Source organism: Mirounga leonina, unplaced genomic scaffold (assembly GCF_011800145.1).
Source record: "Mirounga leonina isolate KUSES-001 unplaced genomic scaffold, KU_Mleo_1.0 Mir_94, whole genome shotgun sequence".
NCBI classification, from domain to species: Eukaryota; Metazoa; Chordata; class Mammalia; order Carnivora; family Phocidae; genus Mirounga; species Mirounga leonina.
The window spans coordinates 57130018-57142249 of NW_023270855.1; the positions used below are offsets into that span (position 1 = coordinate 57130018).

Here is a 12232-nt window from a genome sequence, read left to right on the forward strand (position 1 = left end):
AAGCCGTGCCAGATTTTGGGGGGAGAATTGAGTCAGATCCCTGTCCACGTGTGAGGGCAGAATGACCCCCGATGGTCCTGGTGGGAGCCAGGTGACCCCCCCCCGGGCTGTGTGGGGGAGGGCTGGGAGGGCCTCCGAGTGGCCATGGACCTGAGATCACAGGGCAGCCGCACTCCCTCCGCTCCCGGAGACTCCGCCTTCTGGTACTTGGCTCCCGGAGACCTTTAACCCTGGGGTCAAGCAGACCGTACCCTCGTGTCCTGTCTGATCGGGGTGTGATGGCACCTACCCTGGGTCTGTCCTGGCAGAGCCCGGGGTCAGCCGTGTCACCTCCCCCCTGGGCGCCTCCCCACGGTCCCGGCCCCCAGGCTTCTCCTCCCCCTCCATTTGCAGTCAGAGCCTCGTGGGGTGACAGATTTAGATGGTTGCTGTGGTGACGAGGGAAGGCTGGGCTGATCGCTGCAGTGCCTAAAGGAGGGGCTGCATTGCTATATCGAGCCTCCTAGCAGGCAAGCAGGCGAGCGCTCCTGCCCCACGCCCCACGCCCCACGCCGGGGGTGGCAGCATGAGGCGGGGGCAGGGGGGGGCGCATCAGCATGGGAAGTCGAGGGGGCTCAGACGCCCTCGTCCCACCCACTCATTTCCTGGAGAAGTGGACTGTAGCCCGGGCAGGGGAGATCTGCCCTCTGCCCTCCGCCGGGTCGGGGCGGCCCATCTCAACTGGGGGTGTCCTGCCCCCCTGGGGCGGTGGGGGGTGCCTGGGGATATTGGCCTCCTCACAACTGGGGCGCTCTTGGCCTTGGGCGAGCGGGGTCGTGGGGTGCTGCTCGACCCCCCACAGCGCCCGGGGGGGCCCACAGAGAGTCAGCAGTGCTGGGGGGGGAGGGAGAGACCCTGCTTCAGAGGAAAGGAGGTAAAGGCAGGGGCTTCGTTCAGTTTCAGAAACTTGGTGTTGGCATTTATGTTGTGCTAATTCGTGAAATCACAAAGATTTCCTTTTCTCACCCCTGTTGTTAGGCTGCTCTCCCCTCGTTGAATTTCTCGTGTCCCATTGGGCTCTTGTGTCTCCCCACATCATCAGGCCAATAGGTGTTGGGAAAACAAGAAAATGAAAAATCCACTGCTCAGTGCTTACCATTAGACCCCTGTGATGGTTGACCAAACATCTAGGTGAGGACGTCAGGTGAGTCCGTGCTGACGGCAGGTGAATCAGCTCTCCGCTGATCAGGCCCCGTCGGCGTCAGGGCCCCGGTATTGACCATGTTGGTGTCAGGGTCCCCTGGGTGTCTCGGACGGTGAGGTCTGCTTGGTGCCATCTTGCAGAAGTCAGCTCATCACCGGCCGCAATAGGCTTTCCGTTGGCCAAATGGGATTTGGGAGTAATCCGAGGGCAGAGGTTTGGGACTGATTCTATTAGGGCTCTGGTCCACTCTGGTCCCTGGGCCTGGGGGATGGCTCTGGTGTAGGTTAATCCAGGCCTGAGCATTCAGGAGAGGCTGATCCTCACCGAACTATATTGTTAACAATACTCGCAAGAGCTCTGGGGGGACAAGTAGGAAATGCATTTGGCCAGGACGGACCCAGCTTCTCTCTGGGTCTGGTTCATAACAGCTCGTTGAAGGAATCACTGGTGAAATGTGAGCACTTAGTGATCATCTGGCCTAAGACGGGCTCCCTCTCCCCTCCCTGCTCCCTTCCTCCTTTCTAAAATCGGAATTCTAATTTGTCTCTTCAAGACCCTCTCTTAATAGACTGCTTTTTAGAGTAGCATTAGGTTTATGGAAAAACTGAGCAGAAAATAGAGTTCCCGCATAGCCCCCGCCCCCTCCACATTTCCCCGTAGTTTCCATCTTGCTCTCGCACCGCACATTTGTTGTCATCGATGAACCGATATTGATATGTGACCGTTAACCGAAGTCCTAGTTGATGTTCAGGTTCAGTCTTTGCCCCACCCCTCCCCCGGCCCGGGAGATTGGTGACACGGTGCTACCCAAAAAGGGATTTACCCCCCAGGAGGGGACAGGGCACTCAGAGGTGGCAGCAGCTCATGGCTAGTGTGTCCAGTTGGGCACGGACCCTCAAATAGAAGCTTCAGGAAGCTGTTGGGCAGGCTGTCGAGCAGCGCGCCCCCTCCTCCCTGCAGGGACTCTGTGGTCGTCGTGGCATTGAGTGCCTGGGGGATGCTGCTCGGTCCCCCCGGCGCCAGGGTGCCCCCTAACCCCCACCCCCACAGAGAATGATCCGCAGTGCCGGGGCACGGGGGACCCTGAATTCTAGAGGGAGGGACAGTAGTGTTTGCACAAAGCAGGGCTGTGCCAGCCCTCTGGAAGAATCCCGGAGGCTCTGACCAGGCACAGTGGGTTGCGATGCGCCTTCCTCCCAGATGAGCCGTCACGTGTCAGTTGGGGCCGGCTCCTCAGTTCCTTAATCCAGAGATGCTGACCATAGGCTCTGAGGGGCGCGGCCCAACGTGATTCCTTCATCAGGGGTCGGCCTGTCATCTCCCCTGATATCCGGTTTCACGGCCCTGCTTTTGGGAGTTTCGAATCTCCAGGGTTGGGAGCTAAGGGTCCCGCTGCCCGTGTCCCCCACTCACCATTCAGAGACCTTAGGCTTCAGAATGACGAGGGAAGTAGAAACCACCGGGAATTACTGGTGGAAGCCCCTGGAGCGCCCTTGGCTTGTGATCCGTGTGTTTTGTCTTCCCTTTTCCCATTGACAGATGATGCCGCTGATGGCCAAGAACGGGGGCCTGCATGACCAGGCTCTCTCCAGCCACCCCTGCGCTCACCGAGCCCCTGGGCCTGTCCCACAGGCTGCAGCGGGGTTCCGGCCCTTCCCAAGTCACAGCCAAGCCTCCGGGGGGACCTGGCCATTGCCACCCAGCTCTGTGGGGGCTGCCTGGTCTCCCCCGGCTGCCCCCGGGCTCCGCAGGCCTTCCCTTAGCACCAGCTGGGGGTCAGGAAACCCCAGGGTCATGGCTGTGTGCTGTGTGTGTGGGGTGCGGCCCCTGCGTGGCTGGGTCTTGCACCTCCCGGGACACTGGGCTGGACCCCGGCATGGCCCGGGGGCCCCTCGGGGGCTGAGGATCGCATCCAGGAGTTAGTGCAGAAATCCTAAAAGCCACCGAATTGGACACTTGAAAGGGTGAATGTCATGGTCGGCGAATTCGATCTCATGTAAAGGAAAGGGAAAGAGGAGGGAAGTGTGTGGACAAGAGGAGGGTCCCAGGTTGTGAGAAGTGCACCCTAGGACAAATGGTGGTGGTCCTTCTGACGCGGGCGCCCCGATGGCCACCGTTGGAAACTGTTTCCAGGTGTGATTTATCTCTCCCTTGGCACCGGGCACTCCTCCAGAGCTTTCTTTGTGTGTGTCTGAGGTCTGCCTACCTCCCTGGCAGCGCCTCGGGCCAGGGTCTGCGTGGGGTCTGCAGGCTCTGCCGTAGTTCTCTTCAAGTTTGGCATAACTTTTGAACGAGGGATCCCAGATCCATTTGGCTGCCAGCTCTGCAAATTCTGAAGCAGGTCCTGCTGCCGGGTCCAGCTCCTCGTGCAGGACCGCTGCTGGCCCTTCGGGAGGGCTTGTGGTTCCCTCTGACGGGGAAGTGAAAGCCCAGCGTTTTTGCCTGGTGAAGGTCACAGGGACAGCCAGGAGCCGGCTGGTGCACCTGGCAGCCTGCGGTCTCGTGGGCCCCGGGACAGAGCTGCAGGGCTGCGTTGCTCAAGCGGGCCTGGGCTGAGCGCAGCCAAGGTGGGGGCATCTGAGGTGGTCGCCGAGGTGCTCAAGTTCAAGTGCAGGCTGGTGTTTCCGGGCTGGGGGCAGGGAGATTTGCAGTTGGTACACATGAAGGCAAAGAGTGAGAAACCATCTTTGAAAGGATTCATGACACTATGTTCACGATGGAGGTGAAGTACCCGAGTGTCCCATCGGTAGTGAACAGACACACACAGCGTGTCCCCCACGCACTGGAGCGTCCCTCGGCCGCGGACAGGAGCCAGGGACCCACACGCGCGGCCCCGGGGAGGGACCCCGAGCCCACGACGCTCAGGGAGGGAACCGGACACAGAAGCCACACGGGGTTTAAGTCCACGTGGGTGACACGTCCAGAAAGGGCTCATCCGTGGACGGGAAGGGGGCTTGGGGGGCCGGGGCTGGGGAGAAGGTGGGGAGTGACCGTTGATGGGTGCGGGACACTCAGGGAGGGACCCGGACACGGAAGGCCACGCGGGGTGTGAGTCCACGTGGGTGACACGCCCAGAACGGGCTCATCCGCGGACGGGAAGGGGGCTCGGGGGGCCGGGGCGGGGGAGAAGGTGGGGAGTGACCGTTGATGGGGGCGGGGCTTCTTTAGGGAAGATGAAAAAGCCCGAAAGTTGCTAGTGGTGATAGTTGCACAACTCTGAGGATACGAAAAAGCACTTTATTGTGCACTTCCTTGTGGCATGAGAACACTATGTCCCTGAGATGGTCTGGAAAACGATGCCTGGTTATCAGTCACGTGCCCGGTTTTGACAGCGTCCCCCCGCTGTGTAAGGAGCCACCATGGTCGCAGGGTGCCCAGGACCCCTCTGCACTAGTTTTGCAACTTCCTGTGAGCCTTTACTTGATTCAGAAATAAAAACTTGAAGGATCACGTGCCTAGACAGCCCCTGCATGGTTGAGGCGAGTCTTGGCCTCCGGGGCCAGGGGCATATTGCTCCGGCCATTCGTCTCGCATCCCGGCGGGTCGGCCCTGCCTCCGGGCGCCCTCTGGCCTGGCCTCCAGCCGCAGCAGCTCTCCCCCTGCCAGCTCAGGGTTCCCGCAGCTCCGCCAGCATGTCTGACGCGTTTCTGAGCCCGTGACGCCACCTGCAGGTGACGGTGGGGATTTCAGTTCTCCGTCCCAGGCCCGGGTTGACGGCAAAGTGGCCCGAACGCCCAGAAAGGGAGCCAGCACTTAAATCTTTGAATTGAGTTATTTTTTTTTTAAGATTTTATTTATTTATTCATGAGAGACAGAGAGAGAGAGAGAGGCAGAGGGAGAAGCAGGCTCCCAAGGAGCAGGGAGCCCGATGCGGGGCTCGATCCCAGGACCCTGGGATCATGACCTGAGCCGAAGGCAGACGCTTAACCGTCTGAGCCACCCAGGCGCCCTGAATTGAGTTATTTTTTTAAAAAGATTTATTTATTTGAGAGAGAGAGCATAGGGAGGGGCAGAGGGAGGGAGAATTCCAAGTCAACTCCGCACTGAGCGCGGAGCCTGACACGGGGCTCAGTCCCACGACCCCAAGATCATGGCCTGATCTGAAACCAAGAGTCGGACGCTTCACCGACGGAGCCGCCCAGGCGCCCCAGAATTGAGTTGTTTTTAAATAACCTTTTAATTTAAAAATAATTATAGATTTTCAGGAGAGTTTCAAAGAGAGTTCCTGTCTGCCCATCGCCCCGTCCCCCCCATATGGCCACGCCTTCTGGACCCACAGTGTGTTTGTGACGAGCATGTGCTTCCGTGGACCCAGCCCCACTCTGTTCAGATTTCAGCAGTTTGCTCCTGATGTCCTTTTCCTGCCCCGGGACCCCATCCAGGACCCCACCTGGCATTTGGTCCTCACGTCTCCTTAGGCCGACCCCGGTGAGTTGGTGGGTGCCCTGGGGCAGGGACTTGACTCAGTTTCCACCTCTTCCTCACAGAATGACCGTGAGGGTCAAGTGATGTGGGCGAACATCTTTACAAAGCATGAAAGGTCACATGATTGTCCGACCCTTTCATCCATTGAGTTTGGGAGCCTTTGGAAAATTTAGCAGGGATGACGTCGCAAACGTCTCACAGACCGTTCTGGCAAATTGCCTTCTTCAGTCCCACCTCTGCACCGGGAGGCCTGTCCCTGAGGCTGGCAGGGCAGCCGAAAGGCAGGACCCCCAGAATGGTCTTTATGGCAGTCCGACCGTGAGCACGAGCCTTCTTCGCTGCCCCACCGATGGACACGTGTTTCTGACCAAATGGTGCCCCACTGAAGTGTTCCGTTTTCCTTCCAGGGAGCGGACGTGTGGTTCCTGAACCTCGGCGCTCAGGACAGCTCGGCCTCGTGCACAGGTCAGTGTCGTGGCGTTTCCTGCCCCTGCTGTCGAAGCGAACGCGGGGTTCAGTTGTCCGTTCTGGGCGGGGGAGAGAGGGAGGCGCTTGGCTTGGTGTGGAGGGTAGCCCGTCCCGAGCCACTGCCCGGAGAAGAACGTGGCGGATCTCTCAAACCTGGTGCCCGTCCTGGCGACTGAGGCACTGCGCGGCCTCGGGAGGACTCTGAGCTCGGATCCTGCTCTCTGAACTCTGTCCGTCCGTCCGTCTGTTGGTCTCATTCCCAAAGGGTGTTGAGTGGCTTTCATCCTGCGGCGGCCCCCAGTCAGCCCTTCCGCCCGCCCACGAAGGGCTCCGCTGTCTCGCAGTGTTCTCTGTCCTGTGGTCTTTAGGATCAACTTCGGTTTCCGGCAGAGATTCTGATGGAACTTTGATTAGGGTTGTGTTTCATTTGTCGGTACATCTGAGGGACGTTGGACGTCTTTATAACGTTGGATATTCCCAAGCTCTGTGTGCACGTGTTTAAAGGAAAAAATGTTAGAAGAGGAGGCAGATCCTGAAGACGCACATCCCGTGGGTCTGTCTCCATGAAGTTTCTAGAAAAGGCCCATGTGCAGGGACGGGAAGGTGCTTGGTGGCCGCCAGCGGCTGGGGTGGGAATGGGTACTCGCTGTGGGGGGTGGTCGGGCGAGCTGGTGCCCTCACCAGAGACTCCTCGCCTTGTGTACTTCCGACGGGTGGGTTTTAGGGCCCGTAACGTGCGCCTCAGTAAGGCTACAGGAGACACGGTTGGGCTCGGCTCAGGAGAGAGGCCGTCTCTGAGGACAGAGGCCAGGAGCCTCGATGGGAGCCCTGGGCCAGGTGTGACGTGTGGGTGCCCAGCGGGTCCCACGCAGATGATCTCCCGTGTGGCGTCCATGTCACAGAGTTGCCAGCCAGGGGGGCGTTTGGAGACCGCCAGCAGCCGGCCGGGTGGAGGTGGACTGACGTCCCGTAGAAAGGACAGTGCAGACAAAGGAGAAGCAAGGCCACCGAAGCCCCCGCCTGGTGACGGCATGCTGACGTCTTGGTGAGCGTTCTCCCCCCGTCCCTCCGTGAGTTCCATCCACACGCGTGATTCTGGATAAATAAGATTTACTCTTTAACGTGCTCCTTCTGCTCGATGGGCCGCTTTCCTCGTCAGTAAACCTGCGTCTCCCTCATCTTTCCTGACGCCCGCTTAGCATTCCCCATCACGGTCAAATTGTTAGTCACTCCTTTTAAAATAATTTTACGGTTGATTTAATTGGTCTGTGGGGGTGTTTGTTTTCCTGTTCTTCTTTTCTCTCTCTTTTTTACATTCTGTGATGAATGTGTTCGTGCAAACGTTGTGCGTCCTTGGCCGGTTGTCGTCAGGGCCGAACTCCCACACGTAGGTTTGCCGCGCGTGTGAGAGAGACGGAGAGAATCAGCGTGTGCTGGCTTCCTCTACCCACAGCCGCTCGCCGTCCGCAGGGCCATCTGCTCAGCCAGTTTCAGGGCTGCTGGGGCTTTCTGCGTTTCCCCGAGCTGTGCCTTCCGTGAGCGCCCTCACTGACCTCCCTGCTAGGGGTCTGTCCCCCCCATTGGCGACGTTCTTGAGCTCCTCATACGCGGTGTTTGAGCCCTCCGTCTTTCTCTGCGTGGACGCTGGCGGGTGCCCGTCACCCCCGCTGTGAGTACTGCTCTGAGCGGGTCGTACCACTGTCCTCACCGCGGGCTTTCTCCTACCGATTGGGTATACTGGCGCTGGCCTTTGCGTTTCCTTTGGCATCCCCCCAAATTTCAAGATGCTAAAAAGCAATTCACCTGCGTTTTATTCGGAGTGCATTTTTTTTTTTAAAGATTTTATTTATTTATTTGAGAGAGAGAATGAGATAGAGAGAGCATGAGAGGGGGGAGGGTCAGAGGGAGAAGCAGACTGCCCGCCGAGCAGGGAGCCCTATGCGGGACTCGATCCTGGGACTCCAGGATCATGACCCGAGCCGAAGGCAGTCGCTCAACCAACTGAGCCACCCAGGTGCCCTCGGAGTGCATCTTTTAAGCTTAAATCTTCGACGCAGATTCTCTGACGGGTCTGACACCCGCCGTGCGGGCCGGGGTGGGGGACGCCGGGCAGCGTGGCGCGGGATGACTCCATGAGCCGGCACGCCATGGGCAGACCTGGCAGGGGCTTGCCTGTGGGAGCTCCTCGCAGGGGGCATATGCCAGGCTTTTCCTGGTTCTAACTACACAGTCACTCGCGGGGCACATCCTGTTTGTCAGGCGCCGTGTGAGGTGTCTGTGGGCGTCCGGCCGTGCGAGAGCCCGCCCAGGGTCTACTATCTCTGAGCAGCCGGGCGTCGCTGAGCAAAGGCCCCTGCCACCTGTCCTCCAGCAGATGCCAGAGCTAAGTGATAAGCGGGAGTTTGGGCTATTTGCTCCTGGGGTGTGGGGCTGGGGGTCCGGGCCAGAGCGTGGCAGTGCCCCTGGCGGCCACGAGGGGGCAGAGAAGGCCCGCGGCCTGGGCCTTGAGCCGGCTGTGGGTGGAGGTGAGGCGGCAGGCGGGTGTTTCCGGCCCTCCGCTTGCCCCCTTGGAGCTCCGTGACCGCCCTGTCCCATGCTCCAGGACGTCCCAGCACCGAGAGTCCCTGGTCACCCTGTCCCAGGCACCTCGCCCCCCGCCTTGCAGATCCCGAGCCACCCCTGCCTGGGACCAGCATCCCGGGGGGGGGGGGGGGGGAGAGGGAAGCGCTGGCCTCGCGACCTTGGGGGCGCGTCCTAGGCGCTGTGGGGACGCGGGGCAGTCTCCCTGGCCCTACCCACTGGACGCCAGGAGCTCCTCCTTCCACGCTGGGAACAACCACGGATGTCCCCAGCCATGGCCCAGGTCCCCTGGGGGCAGGGTCCCGGTGTCTCTCACACTGTGTCTGTAACGGGGACCCTGGCCACTGGGTGGGTCTTCCCGCTGCCTGGGAAGCTCTGACCCCCCGTCCCCTGAGGGCACTAGACTTTCACCTCGGCAGTCACCTGGGCTCGGTGTTCCGGGCCCTCGTGATGCCGGCTTTCCTTTGGATGAGACCTTGTCTTGGAGCTGAATCCCGTGTCCAGAGCCGCGATTTCCAGCATGGTAGGCATGAACTGCCGGCAGCTCCGAGCACCCGCAATGGGGCCACCGGGGAAATGATATTTTGCATACATTAGGTGAACTCTGTGATTCTTAATTGAGGGCGATCTTGCCCCCAGGGGGCACTGGGCCGTGTCCGGGGACATCTGTGGTCGTCATACTGGGGGTGTGGCACCGAGTGGGTGGGGCCAGGGATGCTGCTCAGCCCCCACCGTGCTCGGGGCACCCCCACAGTGTGGCCCGCCCCCCATGTCCACGGTGCCGGGGGAGGGGGAGAACACTCCGGACAAGGACGCGCATTCTCCAGCCTTCTTGCTCACGGCAGAGAGTACAAAAGAATTCCCTGACCTTCAAACAGCAGTGTGTTGTTCTGATTGCTGCTCCTTCTCCTGGGAGCTTTTGAAAACATTCCTGCCGAAAGCACGGCTGGAGCCTCTTGTCTCCAGAGTGGCCCTTGGGTGGAGCAGACTCCAGCCCCAGCCTGCTCGTTGAGCGCACTGCTCTCCCCCCGCTCGGTTACCCGCTTCTCGTCTGTCCCAGGCGTGTGGAGATGCACGTTATCATCAGTTCTTTCTGCGGACAAGCTGTTCTCCTGCAAGAACTGCCAAGATCGACAGTCAAAACCTTAAAACGTTCTGCTCGCAAAGGCTCGTGGGGCTGCCGCCGCCTTCCCAACAGAAAACACATACAGAACATACATGACTCGGGGGCCCTGCCGCAGCCCACGGTGCCCAGACCTTCTCCCTGCAGCCCGCAGGCTCTGATCTGGCAGACTGGGACACGAGCGTGACCCTCCCCTGCAGGCGCTCGCCCTGGGCTGTTGTGCCCCAGGGGCCACGGGGCCACGTGGTGGGAGGTCTGTGGCCAACAGACCGGGTGGGTGGGGCCAGGGATGCTGCTCAGCCCCCCACAGCGCCCAGGATGCCCCCAGAGAGTGACCTGCCCCGATGTCCACCGTGGTGAGGGGAGAAATCCCCGCTGCACGGGACCCTCGCCTCCGAGGGGGAGTCAAGATCACACCTTCTTGTCCACGTGCGCCACTGCCTGGTTTCCACCCACGCCGACTCCAGACCCTGTGGGCCGAAGTGTGCCAGAAGGTTCCATCTCACTGGCTGGCTGGTGCCACCACCGCCTGGTTTTACCGAGTCGACACAGTCAGGGCCCCGGCATTGCGGGAGCTGGGGCTGCGAGAACTGAAGCAGCCGGGTGGCCACACGGGCGGAGACCATGCCTCCGTGGGCACAGGGACGTTGCCGGGCAACCACTCGCACAGTCAGCCTCCCTCCGGGCAGGGCATGGCACACACGCGCCCCTCGTCATCCAGCTGCAGCCTCTTGACTCAAAACACACTCAGGGTGACAGTCACGTATGACGGGAAGGAGGGGCGGGGGAGACAGGAGCCCTGTGGAGGGCAGCGGGGTCCCTGCATCTTCCCGGGGCCCGTTCTCAGCCCGATTCCCTTGGAGTCCGTAGGTCGGTGGCTCCTCATTTCCTTTCCTCCCACGTCTGTGTGCCGGGGCCCCGCCGGGCTGAACTGCTCACAGCTGCCTGCAGAAGCCCCCCGCGCAGGACACAGGACAGGGGGTCCATGGGACAGAGGGGGTACACAGGACGGAGGGCTCAGGCATGGCCTGGGGAGGGCCTGCTGGGAGAGGGACGCGGGGGGCCCAAGAGCTCCTACAGCGACTGCAGCCTGGCAGAGGCCTGAGCAGGGGTGCCAAGTGCAGGCCCGTGGGTGGTTGGGGGGCTGGCCTCTCATGGCCACAGACGGAATCACCGGTGGCCTCTAACTGTCCTTGGTGCCCCCCGTGCGCGGTGGTAACCGGAGGTGAGGCCTTCGGAGGGGCGATAGTGTGGTTTCTAGTAAGGACGTATCTCGGTCTTCAGGCACGCTTCCGGGCTCACCGCTCCCAGACTTCGGACTATCTGACCGACCCTGACAGGGGCCGGGAGACCCCAGGGCCGTCTCCTAGAGTGTGTTAGCATAGCGGGTGACCGCACACCCAGCCGCACCGTGTCTGTCGGCTCCCGGTTCTGCAGGTCAGCAGCGCGGACGGCGTGGTTGCTGCTGTTCTCAGGGCCTCACCAGGCTCGGCCAGAGCTGAGTGCCCATCGAGGCGCGGCGGAGAAAGAAGCCGCCCCCACGTTCGCTTTGGCTGTCGGCAGGATTCAGCTTGTCTTGCTAGCGGCCAGCAAGGGACCACCCTGAGCTCTCAGAGGCCACTCTCGGGGCCTGTCCAAGCCATGCGGTCTCCTCCACTGGCCTCCTCACACTCCCAGCCTCTCACTTCAGGGAGGTCCCCGACCCTGTGAAGGGCTCACCTGCTGAGGCCAGGCCCACCCAGGGGCATTCCCTTCTTAACTAACTCAGAGCCAACCGATTTGGAGGCTTAATTCCATCGTTCAAACCCCCTCTTCCGTACAGATCGCCTAAGCAGGGGATGGCATTTATCACGCTCCCAGCGCCGTCCACACTCAGGTTGAGTCCACACAGTGCGCTCAGCAGGGAGCAGGGATCTGGGGGCTCTTAGAATCCCAGCAGCTCCAAAGGGGAAGAAGGGAGCACAGTCACTCGAGACACAGCCAGGCCTGAGCCTCAGCCGGGCTGCGCAGGAGGTGCCTTGCTCCTCCTCATCCGACTTCCAGCCCCTCCTTGCCGGGAGTATTGCCAGGACTCTGGGGGGTCAGGACTGGGGGAGAGAGGAGGTGTTTGGAGAACACACGGCGTATCTTGTCCCAGGTACACCTAAACGTACGCATGGCTTCACCTCATTTTTAAAACACCTGTATTTTGAAATAATCACAGATTCCTAGGAAGTCGCAAGCTCTCCCACGGCACGGCCCCATGCCCCTCCGCCCAGCTGCCCCCGGTGGTGGCATCTCTTGTCGCTATAGTGCAAAACCAGACGGTCGGCGTGGGGACCGGTGCGCGCGGTTCCCTGCCGTTTGCCACACACGCAGACTCAGCCTCGCCCCGTTGAGGAGTGTGCAGGTCCGTCACACGCCCGTCAAGTGGACAGAGCTCCTGTCACGCGTGTGCGCGGCGCCCGCGGGTT

At 60.9% G+C, this 12232-nt stretch overlaps 1 protein-coding gene across 2 annotated transcripts in view; it reads left to right on the top strand.

Moving 5' to 3' along the window:
• Positions 1-12232, top strand: part of GNG7 (G protein subunit gamma 7) — a 122805-nt gene that overhangs the window by 26034 nt on the left and 84539 nt on the right. For both annotated transcript variants that reach the window (XM_034997513.1, XM_034997514.1), the window contains exon 2: positions 6016-6073. The gene's annotated coding sequence lies outside the window, so the exon portion shown is untranslated. The remainder of the gene's footprint in view (positions 1-6015; positions 6074-12232) is intronic.